Here is a 26,541-nt window from a genome sequence, read left to right as displayed (position 1 = left end):
GTCTCTGTGTGTTTGACTATTCTAGGTACCACATATTAGTGAAATCATACAGTATTTGTCTCTTTGTGTCTGACTTATTCCATGAAGCATGACTTTTCCCAGTTCGTCTATGTTGAGTATCAGGATTTCATTCCTTCCTGTGGCTGAATAATATTCCACCGTGTAGAGTTCATGCTGTGTTTCTTCATTCATCTGTCGGTGGCCACTTGGGTTGTTTCCACCTTTTGGCTATTGTGAATAATGTGCAGCACAACCAAACAAGAAAAAAGTAGTGATAGTAAATTTTTGTGTCAAAGCTAATTTACTTGCCTAATTGGTGAGTAATCACTTTGGAGAACTCAATGAACAATTTTCCCAGCTAGTTTAAAAACTGTATTGTTTGGAGAAAAATAAATGTATCTTATAACATCTCATACGAGTTGTCCAATAGTGTTATTTCGTAAAAGATCAGATACCTCAGGGGCTGCTGTGGACTGCATTGTGTCCCCCCATATTGATATGTTGAAGCCCTAAGCCCCAGTATGACTGTGTTTGGAGGTAGGGGCTGTCAGGATGTCATAAAGACTCAGTGAGGTCATTAGGGTGGGGCTCTTCTCCAGTACAGTTAGCATGCTTGTAGGAAGAGACAGCTGAGAGCCTGGCCTCTCTCCCCATGTAAGGAACGGTGAGAAGATGGCCTTTTACAACCAAGGACTGAGTCCTCCCTAGAACTGACCCTGCTGGCTCCCCGGTCTTGAACTTCTAGTCTCCTCGACTGTGAGAACAAAAATTTCTGGTGTCTAAGTCACCCACTCTCTGATATTTTGTTACAGCAGCCTGAGCAGACTGATATGGAAGCCATCTTTCTACTCACAGTTTTTAGACAGAAAAATTAATTTTACTTTGCATGTTGAAGCCAAATCCTATTTTGATTCATCACTAATGTTTTATCTCATTACAACCACTAATGAGGTTGTAAGTATGTTAGTCTTGTAAATGTAAACTGTGCTATTCAGTTTATTTAAAATATTAGCAAGATTTCCAAGTTGATAAACTTTAATGGATATACATAAGGCAGAAATAGGAGTAATTTTTTATTTTATTTGACTATTATTTCAACAATTTATATCAGTCAGAAAACTTTAGTGCAAAAGAATAAATTCCAGTATCACTACTGATACATCTACAGATAACTCTGAAAGGTCTAATTTAAAAGCCTCATCCTAATAAAATTAATGCTGCTGCTGCTGCTAAGTTGCTTCAGTCGTGTCCGACTCTGTGCGACCCCATAGACAGCAGCCCACCAGGTTCCCCCGTCCCTGGGATTCTCCAGGCAAGAACACTGGAGTGGGTTGCCAGTTCCTTCTCCAATGCATGAAAGTGAAAAGTGAAAGTGAAGTCGCTCAGTCATGTCTGACTTTTAGCGACCCCATGGACTGCAGCCTACCAGGCTCCTCCATCCATGGGATTTTCCAGGCAAGAGTACTGGAGTGGGGTGCCATCGCCTTCTCCCAATAAAATTAATAGAATGTATCAATTTGTACATTATCCAATAGAGTTTTGAAAACTGCCTGCATAATGTTAACTATTAGTGCTTATCCACACAGCATCCGATGGCACTGTAGGGCCTGTGTTTCCTATGATCCACTATGCTATAAGTTTTTTTCTGATCCTGCTTTTCCAGTCCCGATACAAAAATGACTACATTTATCACACTTTAAAGACTTCTGTTTTATAGTTATCAAGCTATGTTGTTGTTGTTTTTGTTAAGTCGCCTCAGTCGTCTCCGACTCTGTGCGACCCCGTAGACGGCAGCCCACCAGGCTCCCCCGTCCCTGGGATTCTCCAGGCAAGAACACTGGAGTGGGTTGCCAGTTCCTTCTCCAATGCATGAAGGTGAAAAGTGAAAGTGAAGTCGCTCAGTCGTGTCCGACTCTTCGCGACCCCATGGACTGCATCCTACCAGGCTCCTCCATCCATGGGATTTTCCAGGCAACAGTACTGGAGTGGGGTGCCATTGCCTTCTCCATCAAGCCATGTTATGGAGCAATAGATCTACTTTGTTTGGTTCTGTGACCGCATCATATAGGAACAAGGAGAGGGTGGTAACATCTGTACTCTCATCCAGTAGAACTGAAGATTTTATGTAATCATAGCCTTTATACTAATGTAGTCCTGGGTTGAAAAGAAAAGGAAAAGACCAGAGCAGATGAAAAGCTTCCCTGTGAGTGACACACCTACCAGTGTGCCGTTTACACACACGTTTATGGAGAAGCTCCAGGAGGAGTTAACCTGAGAGCGCAGGTTGGTGGGGTCCATATCTAAAAATTTACTACTAACCTATTTAGTGTACATTTTGTTTTTCTTATAAATTTTAAATAAAGGCATATTTTTAACAAGAAAAGTATTAATATTAAACATCTGTAGAACCTTACAAGTGTCTCTGTAAAAGCTCTAGTCTCCTGGTCTAAGTCTCCTGCTTCCATGGCTGATTCGTGTCAATGTATGGCAAAAACCCCTACAATATGGTAAAGTAATTAGCCTTCAATTAAAATAAATAAATTAATTTTTTTAAAGAAAAAATAAATAAATAAAAACTGCTTCCACGCACCCCCTATCACACAGGTGTAAATTGAAGCCTCACATCTCCCAGTCTCCTGACTCTCACCAAGTGATCTTGCCATTAGCATCACGTTCTCTCTCCCTGATGCTTAACGAACATATATATATTTTATGTCATTCAGTCTCTGAGGTCAGTGTATAACTTTCTAGCCCAGAATGTGATCAAATGAGTTAAGGTTTAAGAATGCATCGCAATGATATGTGATTTTCTATCTTCTTTCATTGCCTTAACAGATGGAGGAAAGTTTCTTTAAGTTCCACTTTGCCTGTCTTCAAGAGAAAAAAGTTATTCCATCTTTTATTTAATCATGATTCTTATTACTGAGGGAAGTATGGTACTTGTGTTACTGCATATTTCAAGCTTTGAAGGACATAAGCAGAATTTTCAAGTTCTTTGAGAATACAACTAAAGGTTTTGTTTTTTTTTAATTAGGCTAAAAAGTGAGACTTTACCATGGGATGTTATTAAACCCACTCTTTACAGCAGATCTACCCCAAAACCAAATGGTACCTCTGAGGCTTCTGAAATCTCTTGCTCTCATGATTCAGTTAGAAACAAAAGTAAATGACTAAATTAAAGTTTACACACTGTGAGTCAAAGTAAAACCACCTTAGGTTAAAGATGTCAGTTTAATAAAGCATACTCAAATTTGGTTGTTTTGGTGGGTTTTAAGCTGGAAGTGTATAAAAGCAAGTGTAAGTAGTGTTGAAAATTTAATCTTTTCCAGTTTTATTTTGCTTGGCATAACCTGATCTTCCTTCCCACTGCCGCCACCTGACCCTAATTTAGAGCCCTAACTAACCACATCGGAGAGGTTGTCAAACAGACAGATTCCTTGATCCCGTCTCCAACCTACTGAATCAGAGTCAGCAGGGGAGGGACCTGGGAATTTATTTTTTAACAAGCATTTCAGGTGATTCTTAAAATCACTCAAGTGTGCGAAGTCTTGAATAATTTCTTAACTTTTTTTTCTTTTGCTCCAGTCCTTGCTCTACATCAGCAATTTTTAAGCCGGGTCGCATGTCAAGTTCACTCAGGGAGTTTTTAAAAACTGCCGGTGCCCAGGCCCCATCCCAGAGCGATTTAATCAGAATCTTATGGTTTGGGACCTAGCTTTTTTCTTTTTTAATAAGTAAAAGAAATTTTATTGTAGTACAGCATTTAGAGAAAAGTGCAAAATAATAAATGTACAGCTTAATGGAGTTCTTAGAAACAAACATACTGATGTGATGTCCCTCCAGATAAAGACAGAGAACATTACCAGCAGCCCAGCTGTCTCTCCCAGGTCCCCCTCGTCCTGAATCCCCTCTGGGTCACCGCTAGTCTACCATTTATCACCATGAACTAGATGTGTCTGATCTTGAACTTTATGTGGCGAGAATCATAGAACATAGAGCACTCTTCAGGGTCTGGCTTATTTTGCTCAACATCATACTTCTGATTTGTTGGAAGTTAGCTGCAGTTTGTTCTTTTTTATTGTTGTACAGAATTCCATTTTATATAAACCACAGTTTTTTTATCCCTTCTGCAGTAAGGTGGCTTTTGGGTTGTTTTCAGTTTAAGTGAGTACAAACAGTGTTGCTCTAAGCATCCTTTTGCACGTCTCTTGGTACACAGCTTTCTGCTAGGTATGTACTTAGGAGTGGAATTGCTGGGAATGTGTATGCTCAGCTTCAGCACATAGTCCCAGGTTTCAAAAATGATTGCACCATTTTCCACATTTTACTGTAGCTTGCAAGAGTCCCTGTTGCTCTGGAACTTTTAGTGGGGCCCATGTGTTTTCAAAGCTCTGCAGGTGATCATGATACACACTGAAGCTTGAGAAGTACTGCGAGACCTTGTATAAATACAGCTCTCTAAAGCACAGCCCTGGAAATGTGAATCCCATTACATTACATCCACACCAGATCTAACCTTTCCACCCACCACTTTCCTACTCACAGCTGACGCTCACCACACACGGTCATTCACTTTCCCCCAAACACTCCTTACGCTTTTTCCCAGCACACCTTCGTTTTTTCTTTTCTATTTGGGCAGAACTTGCTTGCAAGTCTGTCACATTCCTGCGCATCTTCAAGCAAACCCAGCTCAAGTCATGCATCTTTTAAAAGTCTTCATGATTCCCACATCCTCCCCTCCTTGCAGGGCTTCCCTGGTGGCTCAGTGGTAAAGAATCTGCCTGCCGATGCAGGAGATGCAGGTTAGATCCCTGGTTCAAGAAGATCCCCTGGAGAAGGAAATGGCAACCCACTCCAGTATTCTTGTTGGAGAATCTCATGGACAGAGGAGCCTGGCGGGCTACAGTCCATGGGGTCACAAAGAGTCAGACACAACTTAGCAACTAAACAAAAACAACCCCTCCTTGCCCTTACTTCTCTCCACATGTCATCTCTCTTATGACACTTGTTCTATCATATTTACATTTAGTTATTAGCAAACATATAATCTCTTTCCTAAGACATCACACGGGTTAGAGTAAATCGATTTTTATGTCTTTCTTACCTCTCACTCCAGCTCGTAAAGCTGTAATGTCAAGCTCCATATGAAACCCTCAAGAGAAGACTTTAAATTGGGTACAGCTGTGTAACCACGGTTAAGTTACTTTTTCCAGGCCTTAGTTTTCTCATCTATAAAATGGAGCATATACTACTTCACCATTGTGAACACTAAATGAAATAACAAACTAAAGCAGTTATTAATCTTGACACATAGTAACTGGTTCATCAATGCCCCTTGTCTGTGTCATATGAGTATCATTGTTCGTTTCCTTCAGGGTAGAGACAGCATGGTTTATCTATGAAGCTCCATTCAGTGCCTTTGCTTGTTGCGGGTGCTCAGTACAGGCTGGGAGAATAAATCAATGAATGTCTGCTGGATGGTTGCATGGGCCAGGCTTATTTATAGTCCCTTTCCAGAAAGCCCATCTTGGAAGAAGTCAAATTTCAATTTAACCATCGGAGATAGACAGAAAGTAGGATTTTTACTAAAAACTTTAAAAACTGCATTAAAAAGGCCAAATCCCCAGTTTAACCATACAACAGCTGCTCTCCTGCTGCTGCCAGGAACTAGGGAAAACCCTCCAAGAGCTATTTGCTGTTTGTTTGTTCGTCTTCTGATAAACATGCCGTGACTTGGGGAAAGCACACACTTCGCCTGCAGGCAAGCGTGGGTCTGGGAAGTTGCAAGTAGCAGCAATGAGGGAGAAATCCCCAACTCGGTGGGAGAGGTTCCTTCAGGGACTCAGCTAAAGCCATGTGCCGCTTTGCTGAGTTATTTACCAAGATGAAGGGATTGGGTGTGGCTGGCCTGCGAGTCCTCCTGGGAAGTCACTTTAAGAATCTCTCTAATTTCCTCACCCTTCATCTTTGTTCTCTGGCTCTGCTGCGAGGGCGCAGGCAGTCGCACCCACCTGGCTGTGGTTCCCAGCACACTGAATTCTTTGGAGCTGGCTGTTGCAGCCAAGGATTCCCTGCCCTGCTCTTTCCCCCTTGCCCTGATTTGAAAAACAGTTTGGGAAATTCTCATCTGGCATGGAGATTGATGAGAAGAAACCCCGTGGGCTGTGTGCTCTTTTTCTAGATACACAGGACCAAGAAGGGTCTTTCGAGCTTTAAATTGTCCTTTCTCAAAAACCCAGTATTGATAGACTACATGTGAACAAGTTATACAAAGTAGGGTCTGCCATCACCACTCTCATTTAAAGGCATTTTATTGCTAAGAGGCTGTATAAGTGAGACAGAAGCGATACCAGAGAGCATTTATCACCATCTATGTTGCTTGCAGAAGGAATATAAGAATATACTTAACTAATTGAAACCTCATGAAAGATGTGTAACAAACCATATGAAGATTAATGGGTAAGTCCACGAAAATGTTTACCAGGTGTCTAATATCTTTTAAAATATGAACAAATAAATGACTTTAACCAAGTTATAATCAAAATGGGTCTGATGACAAAAGAATTAGCAACTTGAAAAATATATAAGCCCAGTGTCCAAAACCTTATTTGTCATGTAAGTTGTCCAATAATTCCTTGGAAGCATGTTTCTGTTTTTAAAATAAAATTAACTTCAGGAAGCAGCGATAGACAAGGAAGTAATACGATTTTAGGAAGACTCTGAAAATCTACATTTATTGTCTCAAGTGCCAGAACAGCAGAATGGTATAATACCATTTATATATATTTTATGTCTGTATGTATTTATATACATTCAAAAACGTTTGGAAAGAGGTTTACCAGAATGTTATTAGTGGTTTTCTTTCGGTGCTAGGATTTTACTTTTTTTTTTTCCACACATTTTTATATTATTTGAGTTTTTATAATGACTGTGTAACATTTTTATAATCACAGTAAAAATATATATATAAAGCTATTCGGGGGACTTCCCTGGCAGTCCAGCAGTTAAGACTCCACACTTCCGCTGCAGGGGGCGCAGGTTTGAGCCCTGGTCAAGGAACTAGGATCCTGCCAGTCGCACGGTGCGGCCAAAACAAACAAACAACAAAAACAATACCTGAAACACAATAAGCATCAGCTGTCATCATGTAAAAAAATAAACCCATTTTTGTTTAGAAAAAAGATTTGTTCGACCATCTGCCATGGGCCCACAGAGGTACTAGGAGTCATGGGGATTAGAAAAGAAGGCTGTGGCCTAGCCACCAAGATGTTCACATTCTAGTTGGGAAGACTCCTAAGGGGCGGTGTGGTAGAGAGTGAGCAGGCGTCAGGACATGCGGTTCAAAGAAGTGCTGGAGGCTACCAGGAAGAGGAGAGGTCGTGTTGGTTTTCACTGGAAAGAGGAGGTTCGAGTTGGACCTTGAAAGATGGACAAAATTTGACCAGGAGTGGGGCAGGAGGGCGTTTTAGCCAGCTTGAGCACTGAAGCAATAATAATGGTATTTGAAAAGACAGTGGGGAGCCAGTTTATCTGGAATAGTAAGCAAATATAATTTGAGGTAGAGAAATTTGCTTTCTTGCCAAGTTTATTCTATATGTTTATTTTGATACATTGCAAATTATATTTTGGTGTACTTGAGCATTTTTAAAAAGGATATCTTAGGAAAATAAACACAATTATCCTGAATATTGACTCTAAAGTGACATAGAAATTAGACTGCTATGAACATTGCATTATTTTTAGTGTGTGGAGAATGAAAGCCTTCAGTACACGTGCTCTCTAATGCTGTCATTTCAATCCATGTTTCAATTCAGTCAATGGCTTTTTGTACAGGTTTTTAATTCGTGATTAATATGTTCCTACTTTCTTGTACTAAAAGTCAAAAAGTAGAGTATGAAGTATGAGGGCCAAAACAAAAACAAAATTTTACTTTAAAAAGAGACATTAAAGTACACTGCTGGTGGGAATGTAAATTGATACAGCCACCATAGAAAACAAGTGTGGCAATTCCTGTAAAAACTAGGAATAAACCCACCATCTGATCCAGCAGTACCATGTCTAGACACATACCCTGAAGAAAGCAAAACTGAAAAGGCACATGCACTCCAGTGTTTATCGCAGCACTTTTTACAATAGCCGAGACATGGAAGCAACCTAGATGTCCATCAACAGATGAATGGTAAGGAAGCTGTGGTACACGTACATGATGGAGTACTACTCGGCCATAAAAAGGAACACACTTGAGTCTGTCCTAATGAGGTGGATGAAACTGGAGCCTACTATACAGAGTGAACTAAGTCTGAAAGAGAAAAACAAATGCTGTGTATTAATGCATATATATGGAATCTAGAAGGATGGCACTGATGAACCTGTTTACAGAGCAGCAGTGGAGACACAGACTATGGACAAGGGTGGGGAGAGGAGAGAGAGGGTGAGATAAATGGACAGAGGAGCATGCTGCATATGCACTGACATACGTAAATAGAGAGCCAGTGGGAGTTTGCAGTGAACTCACACTGGGGATCTGTAATAACCAGAGAGGTGGGAATGGGCAGGAAGTAGGAGGAAGGTTCGAGAGGGAGGGAATATACACCTATGGTTAATTCATGTTGATGTATAACAGAAATCAAACCAATATTGTAAAGCAATCATCACTCAAAAATAAATATTAAATAAATAATAAAAAAGACATTAAGGGACTTTCCTGGTGGTACAGTGAATAGGAATCCGTCTGCCAGTGCAGGGGATACAGGTTTGATCCCTGGTCCAGGAAAATTCTACATGCCTCGGAGCAACTAAGCCTGTACACCGTAACTACTAAGCCCACACTCCAGAGCTCCCAAGCTGCAATTGCTGAAGCCCGTGTGCCCTAGGGCCTGTGTAACACAACAGGAGAAGCCACCACAATGGGAAACCCATGCTCCACAGTGAAGAGGAGCCCCCACTCATCGCAACTAGAGAAAACCCACACAACAGTGAAGACCCAGTTCAGTTCAGTTCAGTTGCTCAGTCGTGTCCGACTCTGCGACCCCATGAATTGCAGCACGCCAGGCCTCTCTGTCCATCACCAACTCCTGGAGTTCACCCAAACTCATGTCCATCGAGTTGGTGATGCCATCCACCCATCTCATCCTCTGTCGTCCCCTTCTCCTCCTGCCCCAATCCCTCCCAGCATCAGAGTCTTTTCCAATGAGTCAGCTCTTCGCACGAGGTGGCCAAAGTATTGGAGTTTCAGCTTTAACATCATTGCTTCCAAAGAACACCCAGGACTGGTCTCCTTTAGAATGGACTGGTTGGATCTCCTTGCAGTCCAAGGGACTCTCAAGAGTCTTCTCCAACACCACACTTCAAAAACATCAATTCTTTGGCACTCAGCTTTCTTCACAGTCCAACTCTCACACCCATACATGACCATAGGAAAAACCATAGCCTTGACTAGATGGACCTTTGTTGGCAAAGTAATGTCTCTGCTTTTGAATATGCTATCTAGGTTGGTCATAACTTTCCTTCCAAGGAGTAAGTGTCTTTTAATTTCATGGCTGCAATCACCATCTGCAGTGATTTTGGAGCCCCCAAAAATAAAGTCTGCCACTGTTTCCCCATCTATTTCCCATGAAGTGATGGGACTGGATGCCATGATCTTAGTTTTCTGGATGTTGAGCTTTAAGCCAACTTTTTCACTCTCCTCTTTCACTTTCATCAACATGCTTTTTAGTTCCTCTTCACTTTCTGCCATAAGGGTGGTGTCATCTGCATATCTGAGGTTATTGATATTTCTCCCAGCAATCCTGATTCCAGCTTATGCTTCTTCCAGCCCAGCGTTTCTCATGATGTACTCGGCATATAAGCTAAATAAGCAGGGTGACAATATACAGCCTTGACATACTTTTCCTATTTGGAACCAGTCTGTTGTTCCATGTCCAGTTCTAACTGTTGCTTCCTGATCTGCATATAGATTTCTCAAGAGGCAGGTCAGGTGGTCTGGTATTCCCATCTCTTGAAGAATTTTCCACAGTTTATTGTGATCCACACAGTCAAAGGCTTTGGCATAGTCAATAAAGCAGAAATAGATGTTTTTCTGGAACCCTTTTGCTTTTTTGATGATCCAGCAATTTGATCTCTGGTTCCTCTGCCTTTTCTAAAACCAGCTTGAACATCTGGAGGTTCACGGTTCACGTATTGCTGAAGACTGGCTTGGAGAATTTTGAGCATTACTTTACTAGCGTGTGAGATGAGTGCAATTGTGCGGTAGTTTGAGCATTCTTTGGCATTGCCTTTCTTTGGGATTGGAATGAAAACTGACCTTTTCCAGTCCTGTGGCCACTGCTGAGTTTTGCAAATTTGCTGGCATATTGAGTGCAGCACTTTCACAGCATCATCTTCCAGGATTTGAAATAGCTCAACTGGAATTCCATCACCTCCACTAGCTTTGTTCGTAGTGATGCTTTCTAAGGCCCACCTGACTTCATATTCCAGGATATCTGGCTCTAGGTGAGTGATCACACCATCGTGATTATCTGGGTCATGAAGATCTTTTTTGTACAGTTCTTCTGTGTATTCTTCCCACCTCTTCTTAGTATCTTCTGCTTCTGTTAGGGCCATACCATTTTTGTCCTTTATTGAGCCCATCTTTGTATGAAATGTTCCCTTGGTATCTCTAATTTTCTTGAAGATATCTCTAGTCTTTCCCATTCTGTTGTTTTCCTCTATTTCTTTGCATTGATCTCTGAGGAAGGCTTTCTTATCTCTCCTTGCTATTCTTTGGAACTCTGCATTCAGATGCTTATATCTTTCCTTTCCTCCTTTGCTTTTCACTTCTCTTTCCACAGCTATTTGTAAGGCCTTCCCAGACAGCCATTTTGCTTTTTTGCATTTCTTTTCCATGGGGGTGGTCTTGATCCCTGTCTCCTGTACAATGTCACGAACCTCCATCCATAGTTCATCAGGCACTCTGTCTATCAGATCTAGTCCCTTAAATCTATTTCTCACTTCCACTGTATAATCATAAGGAATTTGATTTAGGTCATACCTGAATGGTCTAGTGGTTTTCCCTACTTTCTTCAATTTAAGTCTGAATTTGGCAATAAAGTGTTCATGATCTGAGCCACAGTCAGCTCCCAGTCTTGTTTTTGCTGACTGTATAGAGCTTCTCCATCTTTGGCTGCAAAGAATATAATCAGTCTGATTTCGGTGTTGACCATCTGGTGATGTCCATGTGTAGAGTCTTCTCTTGTGTTGTTGGAAGAGGGTGTTTGCTATGACCAGTGTGTTCTCTTGGCAAAACTCTATCAGCCTTTGCCCTGCTTCATTCTGTATTCCAAGGCCAAATTTGCCTGAATTTGGGCCTTGCACTCTCTATCAAACACACTGAATTTATAATAAAAGGGGAGAAGAGATATAAAGCCAGAAGAGAAGAGATGGCAGTGATTGTTGTTGTTGTTGTTGTTCAGCCACATGTCCAGCTCTTTTCTACACCATGGACTGCAGCAAGACAGGCTTCTGTGTCCTTCACTATCTCCCGGAGTTTACTCAAACTCATGTCCATTGAGTTTGTGGTGCTGTCCAGCCATCTCATCCTCTGTCGCCCCCTTCTTCTCCTGCCCTTAATCTTTCCCAGCATTAGGGTCTTTTCCAGTGAGTCATCTCTTCTCATCAGATGGCCAAAGTTTTGGAGCTTCAGCTTCAGCATCAGTCCTTCCAATGACTACTCAGGGTTGATTTCCCTTAGGATTGACTGGTTTGATCGCCTTTCAGTCCACATGATAGGTGTGAAGTAAATTTTACACCTATCTGCAGGTTGACTGCAAATGGATTAGTAGGAACTGTTTTAGCAAAGAAAGTGTTGACTGACTTACAAAAGAGAAAGATATCTGTTCATGCTGGGTCAGGCACTCTGAAACTAGGGGTGTGAGGAGAGCTGAAAACAGGATTTGGTGAAAGCCCTTATAAGGAACTGTTAGCACCCGAGAACCTCTTCCCCACATAAAGCATCAAGGTCGAGTACTTCTTTCTCTATTCAGTTGAAGTCTGGAGCAACCAAACTGAAGACGTCTCAATTCAAGAATACCAGGTTCAGAGCAAAGGTGAGAGAGCCTCGTGAAAACAAGGAAATCAGCCAGTGTCTACAGGCTGTGTGTTGATACCTATCCCTACTTCCCTTGCTTACTTCTCAGAATGCTGGCTGCCAAATGGATACTCCCCAAGTGTGAGTGTGGAATATTACCTGGGGAAACAAATGTAGCCCCTGAAGAAGTCCCCACAGATCTGACATTTAGGAGTTCCACTATGAAATGACAGGTCTCAGCCTATTCGTTCTACAATGGAGCTCAGTGTCAGCAAGCTCCATCCATTGAGAAAACCAGCTTTTTGACATCTTACTCTTAATATGAATGGATATATTCCTGGATCACCAGCCATGTGGAAGAACTCTCTAACATGATAGCCAGAAATTAAGGCTAGACAAAAAGGGTAGACAAAGGAGGAACTCAGAAGAAGCGGCGACAAGACAAGGATCAGAAGAAAACTTTAAGAAGGCTCTCGTTAATATCATCAGGGAAAACAGAGAAGGTATTGGATCCACTAAATAGGACTAGCCTGCCATATGTGGCAGGCTAGATATATATGTATATATACACTCACACATACATACGGAGAAGGAAATGGCAACCCACTCCAGTATTCTTGCCTGGAGAATCCCAGGGAGAGAGGAGCCTGACAGGCTACAGTCCAGGGATCGCAAGAGTCGGACACGACTTAGCGACTAAACCACCACCACCACCACCACACATGCATATAAACATAAATACACATATATATGTATTTTCTTCAAAGAACAAGAAGGAATTTTTGGAAATTAAAAATATAATAGCATAAATTAAAAATTCAGTAGAAAAGCTGGAAATGGCCCAGAGGAGGCAAAAGAATTAGAAAATAAGAGAAAATTACAAGGAATTAGAGGCCTACTCCAGAAATGTAATGTCTGAAAAATTGGACTTGCACCAGGTTCAATGCACGATACTGGATGCTTGGGGCTGGTGCACTGGGACGACCCAGAGGGATGGAATGGGGAGGGAGGAGGGTTCAGGATGGGGAACACATGTATACCTGTGGCGGATTCATTTTGATATTTGGCAAAACTAATACAATTATGTAAAGTTTAAAAATAAAATAAAATTTTTAAAAAAAAAGGAAAAAAAATCAAAAAAAAAAAAGAAAAGAAAAATTGGACTTGCAGAGAAAAGGAATTAGAATGTGAATGGGCTTCTCAACAACAATGCTAGAAGTTGAAAATCAGTAGAGTAATAGAGCAATGCTTTCAGAATTCTAAGGGAAATTTATCAAATCAAATTATTCATCAACTAAGAGAACAGAATATAGATTTTTAGATAGGCAAGAGCTTATAAATGTTAACTCCCATGCAGCTTTTCTCATGAAACTACTGGAGGACGTGTTTCACCCAAAAATGAGGATAAATCTTAAAAGGTGAAATTATAGGATCTGGAAAAAGCTATCCAAAACAGGAAAGAAGTAAAGGGGATTCTCAGGATGATATTGAAGGTTAGTCCCAGGATAGTCGTTTGTGCAGGAGAGGTAGATAGCAAACAGCTCAGATTGCAGTGTCAGAAATCTCCAGGAGAAACGCCTACAAGAAAACGTTAAAAATAGAACTGATGAAACTGTTGTGTTAGATTACATTTGGCTGGAGAATTAGAGATGAACACATCAGTCAAAGAAATAGTAATTAATACTTACAAACTCCAAGCAAACCAAGAACGATGTAACTCCAAAAGAAACAAAATGTTGTATAAAAAAAGAATATGTAGTAGTAGCACAGCTTGTGGCTTGGCTGTGAATAATATTTATGTAGTATAAAAATACAAATACTGCATATTTTAAACTAGAATTGTCACAATTGGTTCAGTTCAGTCGGTCAGTCGTGTCCAGCTCTTTGCAACCCCATGGCCTGCAGCACTCCAGGCCTCCCTGTCATCACCAATCCCCAGAGCTTGCTCAAACTCATGTCCATTGAGTCTGTGATGCCATCCAACCATCTCATCCTCTGTCATCCCCTTCTCCTGCCTTCAATCTTTCCCAGCATCAGGGTCTTTTCCAGTGAGTCAGGTCTTTGCATCAGGTGGCCAGAGTATTGGAGTTTCAGCTTCAGCATCAGTCCTTCCAATGAATATTCAGGACTGATTTCCTTTAGGATGGACTGGTTGAATCTCCTTGCAGTCCAAGGGACTCTCAAGAGTCTTCTCCTCATTAATATATTACAAAGATGGAAGGATGGAAATGTATGTGGGTGGTAAAAAAGATAATCTACCATCTTCATCTAAGAGTCCAAAGATAATATCTAAGATTTAAAACTCGAGAAATAGCAGCATAAGCATATTATTAAGAAATGAAAAGTGAAGAACAGCACTCATTGAGTTTAAGTGGAATTGGTTACAAGCATTGCTTCTGTAGTTTGGTTTGGAATCAACTGAGTTTGAAAAGCCAGTGAACCTTTCAAATGAACTTGTCCGGCAGGGATTCAAGACTGATGAAGAGATTAGAAGTGGGAATATAATCAGAATTTAAAACATGTGAATGGATGAGATCACCGAGGAACGAAAGTGTAGGGAGTGAGAAAGGAAAGGACAGAACTTTGGGGAATGCGTATATTTAAAGGGTGAGAGAAGGAGAAAGAATCAGGGAAGAAGCAGAATGCAGGAAGAAAAACAGCATAGAATACCACTGTATAAGCCAGAGGAGAGTTTCAAGTACTGGAGGGACAGCACTATCGGTTGTCACAGGTGAAGAACTAAGAAAAATGTCCTTTGAATCTGTGGCGATTGGGAGCTCATCCATAATTTTCAAGAGAACAGTTTTTATGTGACAGAAGCGACATGGAAGGGGCTTCTGAGTGAGTGAATGAGTAGTCAGAGGTAAGGAATGTAGCACACTCTTCTGAGAAATTCGGCTTTGAAAAGCGAAAGGAGAAGCAAGTAGCTTTAGCAAGTAAACTATGAAGGATGTTTAAATTAAGGGACCACTCAAACATATGTGGGCAGATAGCAAAGAGCTAATGGAGAAGGTAAGAGGAAAGACGCACACATAAGGCGGATAACTGGCAAAGCAGGGTCCCAGAGAAGCTGAGAGAACGTGAACTCGGGAACACAGATGGAGAAAGAGAGAGGGGGAAGGAAGAGGTGAGGGCAAGTGAAGACACGGGGAGATTTAAGGTATGGAGGAAGGAAATTGAAGGATTAAATTAGATGGCTTCAATCTTCTCAATAAAATAGGTTGTCTGCTTAGAGGGGAGGGGTGGGGACAAAGGGTTAGTTTAGAAATTTGAGAATGGAAAATGTCTGGGGCAGCTGCTGTAAGGAATGCAATACAAAGTTCAAAGGAGATGACTGAAAGGATTACCCGGTAGCCGTGAGCATCCAGTCGAGGTTGGATTGTATGAATTTGTAATAAAGCCAATCAGTATGGTTTCTGGACTTCCTCCAAGAACACTGTATCTCCAAAAATTGTATAGGCCATCATCGTGGCTAGGGAAGGGCTTCCTATGAGTGTCTTAGGAGACATGCTGCTGCTGCTGCTGCTAAGTTGCTTCAGTCGTGTCCGACTCTGTGCGACCCCGTAGATGGCAGCCCACCCGGCTCCGCCGTCTCTGGGATTCTCCAGGCAAGAACACTGGAGTGGGTTGCCATTTCCTTCTCCAATGCATGAAAGTGAAAAGTGAAAGTGAAGTCACTCAGTCGCGTCCGACTCTTTGCGACCCCATGGACTTCAGCCTACTAGGCTCCTCCGTCCATGGGATTTTCCAGGCAAGAGTACTGGAGTGGGGTGCCATTGCCTTCTCCGCTTAGGAGACATCCCAGGGTTCAAAACCTTCAGAAAAATCCTTGCTCAAGAAAAGTTACTGCTCAGGAGTACCAAAGAGCAGATTTGCTTGTGGGTCATGCAGGGGTCCTCTGGAGAGAATCATGGGCAACAAAAAGCAAGGTATTCAAGAGACTTAAGAGAAACAGGGCAGCTTGGTATCGAAAAGATCTATAGCTGCATGGATATCTAGACACAAATCTGGAAGTGGGAGCATGTTGGAGAACATCTGGAGTCAGATGAAAGAAGAAAGTGACATCATGTGAGATTACACTGTAGGCTACCTAGCCGGATGGAAGAACTAGATGAAGCATTCTTGATACATATCATAAAACTGGCCTGAGTCAGGAGAGCATGGCGACCAGGATTTCAAACATCAAGACATAAGTTCCAAGCCACATTCAACCAAAAGCAATATACTTGATTGATTCTTTTTATCTCCTGTTTATGTTTTTCTGATCACTAAAGAAACACTTGCCTATTATAGAAATGTAGTAGTACAGCAAAGTATAATGAAGCAGAAAAATGATTACTTATAAATCCACTACTGACAGCACTCACCATTAATATATTTGCTAATTATTTCTAGGTTTTTTTTTTTCTTTTGTGCTTAAACTATAGAATTTTATTTTCTCACAGTCTGAAGACTCGGAGTCCAAATCAGGGGGTCAGCAGGTTTGATTGCTCCTAAGGCCTCTCTCCTTGGTCTAATATTTTTTATACATTGTTTTTACATAGTAGAGATTATGCTGAATAACATTTGTATACCCAGTCGGGTGTTTTTAATATAGCTTTTCCTCATGTCTTTCTCATATATCTCATACATATCTTCATAAAGATCTGAATTTTTTTTAATTTTAAATCTTTGATTTGCCTTCATATTATGTCCCTCTCTCAAAAGGAAGAAATATGAGATGGGAGTTCTAGCTGTAATTATAAAAACAAGTTCACTATTTACTGTTTGCTATCATTATTTACGCAGCTTCTCTGGTGGCTTGAATCCACCTCCCAGTGCAGTGACGTGGGTTCGATCTCTGGTCCAGGAGGATCCCCAGAAGGAAATGGCAACCCACTCCAGTATTCTTGCCTGGGGAATCCCATGGACAGAGGAGCCTGCTGGGCTATAGCTCATGGGGTCGCAAAAGAGTTGGACGTGACTTAGCGAATAAAAAACAACAACAAATAATTATTTACATTTTTCTAAAGATACCAGTCAATACTACTAAGCAGGACATAAAAAGGAATGAATCTGGTACAGTTCTAGAGAGGTAGATGAAACTAGAGCCTGTTATACAGAGTGAAGTTAAGTCAGAAAGAGAAAAACAATATCATATATTAACACATATATATGGAATCTAGAAAAATGGTACTGATGAGCCTATTTGCAGGGCAGCAATAGAGATGCAGACATAGAGAACAGCAGGGGAAGGAGAGGGTGGGATGAATTGAGAGGAGCATTGAAACGTATGTATTACCATGTATGTAAAACAGATTGTTGTTGTTCAGCCACCAGGTTGGTCCAACTCTTTGTGAGCCCATGAACTGCAGCACGCCAGGCTTCCTGGTCCTCCTTCACTAATTCCTGGAGTTTGCTCAAACTTGTGTCCATTAAGTTGATGATGCCATCCAACCATCTCGTCCTCTTTCAGCCCCTTCTTCTCTTGCCCTCAATCTTTCCCAGCAGCAGGGTCTTTTCCAATGAGTTGGCTCTTCGCATTTGGTGGCCAAATTATTGGAGCTTTAGTTTCAGCATCAGTCCTTCCAATGACTATTCAGGGTTGATTTCCTTTAGGATTGACTGGTTTGATCTCCTTGCAGTCCAAGGGACTCTCAAGAGTCTTCTCCAGCACCACAATTCGAAAGTTTCGATTCTTCCATCAGATCAGATCAGTCGCTCAGTCGTGTCTGACTCTTTGCGACCCCATGAATCGCAGCATGCCAGGCCTCCCTGTCCATCACCAACTCCCGGAGTTCACTCAGACTCACGTCCATCGAGTCAGCGATGCCATCCAACCATCTCATCCTCTCTCGTCCCCTTCTCTTGCCCCCAATCCCTCCCAGCATCAGAGTCTTTTCCAATGAGTCAACTCTTCGCATGAGGTGGCCAAAGGACTGGAGTTTCAGCTTTAGCATCGTTCCTTCCAAAGAAATCCCAGGGCTGATCTCCTTTAGAATGGACTGGTTGGATCTCCTTGCAGTCCAAGGGACTCTCAAGAGTCTTCTCCAACACCACAGTTCAAAAGCATCAATTCTTCGGTGCTCAGCCTTCTTCACAGTCCAACTCTCACATCCATACATGACCACAGGAAAAACCATAGCCTTGACTAGATGAACCTTTGCTGGCAAAGTAATGTCTCTGCTTTTGAATATGCTATCTAGGTTGGTCATAACCTTCCTTCCAAGGAGTAAGCGTCTTTTAATTTCATGGCTGCAGTCACCATCTGCAGTGATTTTGGAGCCCCCAAAAATAAAGTCTGACACTGTTTCCACTGTTTCCCCATCTATTTCCCATGAAGCGATGGGACTGGATGCCATGATCTTCGTTTTCTGAATGTTGAGCTTTAAGCCAACTTTTTCACTCTCCACTTTCACCTTCATCAAGAGACTTTTTAGTTCCTCTTCACTTTCTGCCGTAAGGGTGGTGTCATCTGCATATCTGAGGTTATTGATATTTCTCCCGGCAATATTGATTCCATCTTGTGCTTCTTCCAGCCCAGCGTTTCTCATGATGTGCTCTGCATATAAGTTAAATAAAGAGGGTGACAATATACAGCCTTGACATACTCCTTTTCCTATTTGGAACCAGTCTGTTGTTCCATGTCCAGTTCTAACTCTTGCTTCCTGACCTGCATACAAATTTCTCAAGAGCCAGTGGGAATTTGCTGCATCTTGCAGGAAGCCTAGCCCAGTGCTCTGTGACAACCTAGAGGGGTGGGATGGGGTGGGAGAGAGGTTCAACAGGCTGGTGACATTTGTATACCTCTGGCTGATTCATGTTGATATATGGCAGAAAGCTACACAAGATTGTATCCTCCACTTAGTGCTTGCTTCCGCAGCACATATACTAAACAATTATCCTCCAATTACAAATAAAATTTTTAAAAAGGAAAAAAAGATAATAGCCCTCTAACAAAACTGTATCTTTAGAAGAAGAGGTGATACATTTCCATTGTTCAATTATAAACAGGAATCTTGTGTCACTAAATTTAAGAGGATTTAGGAAAATTTACTTTCTTGTTAAAAAAAAATACTATTAGGCAGGAGAAAGAAATAAAAGACATGAAAATTTTAAAGAAGGAAAAATTACATTATTTGCAGGCAATACAGCTGCTTACTTGGAAAGCCAAAGACAACCAAACTGAAATCAATTATAAACATTATGAAGGGGCCTTCCCTGGTGATCCAGTGGTTTAGAATCTGCCTTCCGACACAGGGGACACAGGTTCAATCCTTGGTCAGGGAACTAAGATCCCACATGTCCTGGGACAACTAAACCCAAGCACCGCAACTCTGAGCCCACATACTGCAATGAAGATCCTGTGTGCCCCAGCTAAGATCTGAAGCAGCCAAATAAACGAACAAACCAAAAAAATTTATGAAGATTCAGCAAGGTGGCTGGACAAAATATACTAAAACCAACCATTTATTTTAAAAATAATAGCCTTTATATAGTCAAACAAGAAGAAAAGTCCCTTCCTCTAGCAAAAGAAGATAAAATACCTAGGAATAAACCAACAAGAAATTGCAAGAACTGTATGAAGGAAGCCTTAAAACCCCACTGAAGAACTCAAAAAGAAAACTTGGGCATATGGAAAGGCATACTCTGTTCTTAGAAAGACTTAACCATCATAAAGCTATCAGTTCTCCCTAATTTAATTTATAATTACCATGATCTCAGAAGAATACCAAGAGGATTTAATTTTGTTTGCTTATGTTTTGTGAGACATGCTGATTGTAAAGTTTATACAGGAAAACTAAATAGGCCAGAATAACCAGGAATATCTTGAGAAAGAAAAAAAATAATAGAGTAGTAGCTCCTTCCAGATATTAGAAGCTATTCTAAGGCTATAATAATTTTACTAATAATAACTAAGGCAAAACACTGTGTGCCAGGTACTGTTTGAAGCACTTTTGAGATAATTCATTTAATCCTCACAACAGCCCAAGGAGATTAACTTGCTCAAGCTCACAGAGTTAATGAGTGGCAGAGGTTGAACTTAAACTCGGGGTACTCTGGCTCCAGTGCTCATGCTCTTCATAACTATGCCATACAAACATTCATCACTAGAACATGAATAGGTAAGTGAAAAATCAGTGAACCAGATTGAGAAGTCTAGAAATTGACCCAAATATGAAATGGAGTTAACCTATGTTGGAGAAGGGAGGACATTTAAAATCAATGAGCATAATTGTTCACCATCTTTTAAAAAGTGAAGTTGGATTCCTTCCTCACACCTTACATGAAAATAAATTTACAGATGGATCAAAAATGTCAGTGTGAAAAAATGAAACCACGGGGCTTCCTTGGTGGCTCAAGTGGTAAAGAATCCGCCTGCCAATGCATGAGACATGGGTTCGATCCCTGATCTGGGAAGACCCCACGTGCCTCAGAGCAATTAGGCCCATGCGCCACAACTATTAAGCCTGTGCTCTACAGCCTGGGAGCTGCAAGTACCGAGCTCACATGCTGCAATTGCTGAAACCCATGTGCTTAGAGCCTGTGCTCTGCAACAGGGGAAGCCCCCCAATGAGAAGCCAGCGCACCATAAGGAGAGAGTAGCCCCTGCTCTCCACAACTAGAGAGAGGCCCTAGCAGCAATGAAGACCCAGCACAGCCCAAAATAAGTAAATTTAAAAATTTTTTTAAGTTAAAAGGAATATAACTCTTTTTTTTAAATATTGAATCTATAAACATGCTCAAAGAAACCACAGGAAAATACTTTTATAGTTTAATGGAAGGAAAAGCCTTTCTTAATATGACTGACAAAAAAAACATCAAAGCCATAAAAGATTGGTATATTTCATTAAATTAAAAAGGTAGAAAATCTGCTTGACCAAAAAATTCTGTAAATAAGATAAAAGATTAACAACAAACAAGGAGAAGTATTTGTAACATATCATAAGTGAAGGGCTAATTTCCTTACATACAGAGTTCCTAAAAATAATAAAAGTTCTAAAAATTCAGTAGAATATTAAATGAAGAAAACAAAATTCACAGCAAAGAATGGTAAAAGTGATTCTTTAAAAAATATTTAATAATAGCTTGATTGAAATATAACTCACATGCCATACAATTATCTTGTTTAAAGCATGCAATTCCATGGTTTTTAGTATATTCACAGAGTTGTGCAACAATTACCACAATCAGTTTTAGAGCATTTTCATTACCCACTCACCCTCAGAAGAAACCATAATCAGAAGTAACTCTAATTACTAATTACCCCTGCTTCCACCAGTCACGGACCTACTTCCAGCCCTAGGCAGCCACTAGTCTACTTTCTGTCTCTCTGGATTTGCCTGTTCTGGCATTTCATATAGAAGGACCCATACGTATGTGAACTTCTGTGTCTGGTTTCTTTCACTCAGAATAGAATTTTCAAGGTTCATCCATGTTGTTTCATGTATCATATCCATACTTTAGTTCTTTTTTAAGGCCAAATAGTATTTCATTGTATGGGTATACAGTTAATATTTATCTACTCACCCGTTGACAGACATTTGGGTTGTTTCTATGGTTTTGGCCATTATGAATAATACTGCTGTGAATATTTGTGTGGAAGTTTTTGTGTGAACGTAGCTTTCACTGGGCTTCCCAGGTGGCGCTAGTGGTAAAGAACCCTCCTGCCAATGCAGGAGACATATGAAAGGTGGGTTCAGTCCCTGGGTCAGGAAAATCCCCTGCAGGAGGGCATGGCAACCCACTCCAGTATTCTTGCCTGGAGAATCGCATGCACAGAAGAGTCTGGCGGGCTACAGTCCACAGGGTCACAGGGTTGGACACAACTGAAGCGGCTGAGCATGCAAACACACACGATTTCTTTTCTCTTAGATGTATAGCTGGCAGCGGGATTCTGGATCATATGATAACCCTATGTTTCACTTTTTAAGGAACTGTTTGCCTGCCTGTGCGTTCGTGCTAAGTTGCTGCAATCCTGTCCAGCTGCTTGCAACTCTATGGACTGTAGCCCGCTAGGCTCCTCTGTGCATGGGATTCTCCAGGCAAGAATACTGGAGTGGGTTGCCATGCCCTCCTCCAGGGGATCTTCCCAACCCAGGGATCAAACCCATGTCTCCTGTGGCTCCCGCATTGCAGGTGGATTCTTTACTGCTTAGCCACCTGGCAAGACTGCCTGCCTACTAAAGTGGCTACACCATTTTACATTCCCACCAATGTATGAGAGTTACCATTTCTCCACATTCTTGCCAGCACTTGTCTTTTTCTTTTTTTTTTAATATAGTTGATGTACCGTATTATGTTAGTTTCTGGTATACTACATACTGATTTGACGTTTGCATCCATTATGAAGTAGTCATCATGGTAAGTCTGGTATCCATTTGGCCCCATACGAAGTTACTATGCTATTACTGACCATATTCCTTATGCTGTATGTTACATCCTTGTGGCTTATTTACTTTTTAACTGGAAGTTTGTACGTCTTAATCCACTTCACCTCTTTTGTCCCCCCACCCATTTGTTCTCTGTGTCTATGAGACTTTTCATTTTGTTTTGTTTGTTAGATTCCAAGTATGAGTGAGATCACATAGTATTTTTTCTTTCTCTGTCTAATTTATTTCGCTTAGTGTAAAACCCTCTAGATTCATCAGTGTTGTTTCAGATGGCAAGATTTCTTTTTTATGGGTGAGTAATATTCCATTTGGAGAAGGCAGTGACACCCCACTCCAGTGTTCTTGCCTGGAGAATCCCAGGGACGGGGGAGCCTGGTGGGCTGCTGTCTATGGGGTCGCACAGAGTCGGACACGACTGAAGCGACTTAGCAGCAGGAATATTCCATTGCATGTATGTATGCCACATCTTTATCCATTCATCTATCAGTGGACACAGGTTGCCTCCATATCTTGTCTGTTGTAAATAATGCTGCAGTGAACACATATATTGCTGTGCAGATATGTTTTTGAAATAGTATTTTTGTTTTCTTTGGGTAAGTATCTAGAAGTGAAATTCATGGATCGTATGTTAGTTCTGTTTTTAATTACTGTTTTTCATAGCGGCTGCACCAATATACCATGGCCCCAGTACTGCACAAGTGGTCCCTTTCCCCACATCTTTGTTGTCTTTTTTGATGATAGCCATCCTGACAGGTGTGAGGTGATATCTCATGTGGTTTTTATTTACATTTCTCTGATGATTAGTGATGTTGCACGTTTTCATCTGTCAGCCATCTATGTCTTCTTTGGGAAAATGTCTGAGTCTTCTGCTGCTTTTAAATTGGATTATTTGGCATTTTGCTATTGAGTTGTTGGAGTTCCCCGTACATATTGAATATTAACCCCTTATCAGATACACGACTTACAGATATTTTCTCCCATTCTTAGGTTGCCTTTTCTTTCTTCTTCTTCTTCTTTTTTTTTTTTGGCCATGCTTTGTGGCATGCAGTATCTGAATTCCACTATCAGGCATCAAACTTGTGCCCCTGCAGTGGAAGCACGGAGTTCTAATCACCAGGCCAACAGGGAATTCTGCTTTTTCACTGTATTAGTTGTTTCTTTTGCTTTGCAGAAACTTTTCAGTTTGATATCGCTCTTGTTTATTTTTGCTTTTGTTGCATATGCTTTTGGTATCATATATCCAGAAAAACTGGTGCCAAGATCAATATCAAGGATGTTTTCCCTTATGCTTTCTTCTAGGAGAGGAAGAAAGTTTCAGGTCTTACATTAGCCTCCTTTAAACCATTGTGAGTTATTTTTTGTGTGTGGTGTAAAATAGAGGTCCGATTTAATTATTTTGCATGTGAGTGTCCAATTTTCCCAGCACCATTTATTGAAGAGACTATTCTTTCTTAGCTATCTTGCCAAATGTTAGTTGACTGTACATGTGGGCTTATTTCTGGGTTCTCGAGTTTGTTCCGTTGCTCTACGTGTCTGTTCTGATGCCAGTACCATACAGTCTTGATTACTTTAGCTTCGTCGTATTGTTTAAAGTCAAGACGTGTCATGCCTCCTGCTTTATTCTTCCGTCTCAGAATTGCTTTAGTTCTTCAGGGTCTTTTGTGGTTTCATATGAATTTTAAGATTTTTTTTCTATTTTTTCTGTGAAAAATGCCATTGGAATTTTGATAGGGATTACATTGAATCTATATATGGCTTCAGGTAGTATGAGCATTTTAACATTATTGATTCTTGCAGTTGGTGAACATGGATATCTTTGCATTTGTTTGTGTCTTCAATTTCTTTGATCAAACTCTTGCAGCTTTCAGTGTACATATCTTTCACTTCCTTGAATGAGTTTATTCCTACGTATTTTATTGTTTTGGATGCTATTGTGAATGGGATTGTTTTCTTAGTTTCTTTTTCAGGTAGCTTGTTGTTAGTGTATTAAAATGCAACTGATTTTTGTATGTTGGTTTTGTGTCCTGTAACTTTACTGGATTTGATTTATTAGTTCTAACAGTTTAGGGATTAGATTGGAGTTTTTAAGATTTTCTATATATAAGATCGTATCATCTACAAACAGAGACAGTTTTACTTCCTCCTTTCTGATATGGATGCTTTTTATTTCTTTTTCTTGCCCAATTGCTCTGGTTAAAAATTGCAGTACTGTGTTGAACAGGGATGGTGAGAATAGGCACCCTTGTCTTGTTCCTGATCTTTAGAGGGATAGCGTTCAACCTTTCACCACTGAATATGGAATAAGCAGTGGACGTGTCCTGTACAGTCTTTATTTGGTTGAGGTACTTTCCTTCTATATCCAATTTGTTCAGTTTTCAATCATGAAAGGAAGATGAATTTTGTGGATATATGTTTTTATTTCTCTTGCGTAAATCAGATTAGATCAGATCAGACGCTCAGTCGTGTCCAACTCTTTGCAACCCCATGAATCGCAGCACGCCAGGCCTCCCTGTCCATCACCAACTCCCGGAGTTCACTCAGACTCATGTCCATCGAGTCAGTGATGCCATCCAGCCATCTCATCCTCTGTCGTCCCCTTCTCCTCCTGCCCCCAGTCCCTCCCAGCATCAGAGTCTTTTCCAATGAGTCAACTCTTCGCATGAGGTGGCCAAAGGACTGGAGTTTCAGCTTTAGCATCATTCCTTCCAAAGAAATCCCAGGGCTGATCTCCTTCAGAATGGACTGGTTGGATCTCCTTGCAGTCCAAGGGACTCTCAAGAGTCTTCTCCAACACCACAGTTCAAAAGCATCAATTCTTCGGCTCTCAGCCTTCTTCACAGTCCAACTCTCACATCCATACATGACCACAGGAAAAACCATAGCCTTGACTAGACGAACCTTTGTTGGCAAAGTAATGTCTCTGCTTTTGAATATGCTATCTAGGTTGGTCATAACTTTCCTTCCAAGGAGTAAGCGTCTTTTATTCTCTTGCATAAATATCTAAGGGTAAAATCACTAACAAACTGTTTTCCACATTGGTTGTACTGTTTTATACTCCTATCAGCAATGTCTGAAAATTTCAATTGTTACACATCCTTGCTAATATTTGGTGTTGTCAATCTTTTTCCCCCCAACTTTGAGATATAATTGGCATGTAACATTCGCAGGTCTAACGTGTACTGTGCAATGATTTGATATATGTATATATTGTGAAATGATTACCACAGTACAGTCATTTTTTAAAATATGGAACGTTTCACAAGCTCGTATGTCATCCTTGCACAGGGCCCATGCTAATCTCTCTGTGTGCTCTTTCGCTCAGTCATGTCCAATTCTTTGTGACCACAGGGATGTAGCCAGCCAGGCTCCTCTGTCCGTGGAATTTTCCAGGCAAGAATACTGGAATGGATTGCCATTTCCTACTCTAGGGAATCTTCCTGACTCAAGAATCAAACCCACGTCTCTTGTGTCTCCTGCATTGGCAGGTGGGAAGCTCCAGTTGGCTCAGTGTTGTAAAGAATCTCTATATTGTGCCAGTTTTAATATATGTTCTTCTGAAGCAAGCAGTCATTTTTTTAAATTTCTTATTTTATATTGGAGTATAGTCGATTAGCAATGCTGTGATAGTTTCAGGTAGACAGCAGAGGACTCAGCCCTATACATACATACAGCCATTCTTCCCCAAACTCCCCTCGAATTCAGGCAAGCACAGTCTTTAATTTCAGCCTTTCTAATGGGTCTGAAGTAGCCTTTCTAGTATCTCATTGTGGTTTTGATTTGCGTTTTCCTGATGACTAATGATGTTGAACACTTTTTTATTGTTTATTGGCCATTTCCCCTGTGAAATGCCTCTTCACATCTTTTGCCTGTTTTTTATTGGGTTATTTATTATAATCATTAAAACAGTTCTTTATATATTCTGGTTCCCAGTCAGATATATGTATTATAAATCTCTCTCACTCTTTGGCTTATTTATTTCCTTAATGAAGTCTTTTATAGAGCAGAAGTTTGAAGTCTATTTTCTGAATTTTTTCTTTTATGGTTAGGCCTTTTGGGTCCACTCTAAAAAAATCTTTGCCTTAAATACGTTTACAACACTATTAC

General features: G+C 40.8%; 1 protein-coding gene and 1 pseudogene across 4 annotated transcripts in view; one reads left to right on the top strand and one right to left on the bottom strand.

The window, feature by feature from the left end:
* The window catches only part of C16H11orf49 (chromosome 16 C11orf49 homolog), a 210,775-nt gene that overhangs the window by 96,969 nt on the left and 87,265 nt on the right, over positions 1–26,541 (top strand). The window lies entirely within an intron of this gene.
* On the bottom strand, positions 25,678–25,748 carry LOC112579788 (annotated as a pseudogene).

This window comes from Bubalus bubalis, chromosome 16 (genome assembly GCF_019923935.1).
Source record: "Bubalus bubalis isolate 160015118507 breed Murrah chromosome 16, NDDB_SH_1, whole genome shotgun sequence".
Lineage (NCBI taxonomy): Eukaryota > Metazoa > Chordata > Mammalia > Artiodactyla > Bovidae > Bubalus > Bubalus bubalis.
This window is presented reverse-complemented; position numbering and strand designations above follow the sequence as displayed.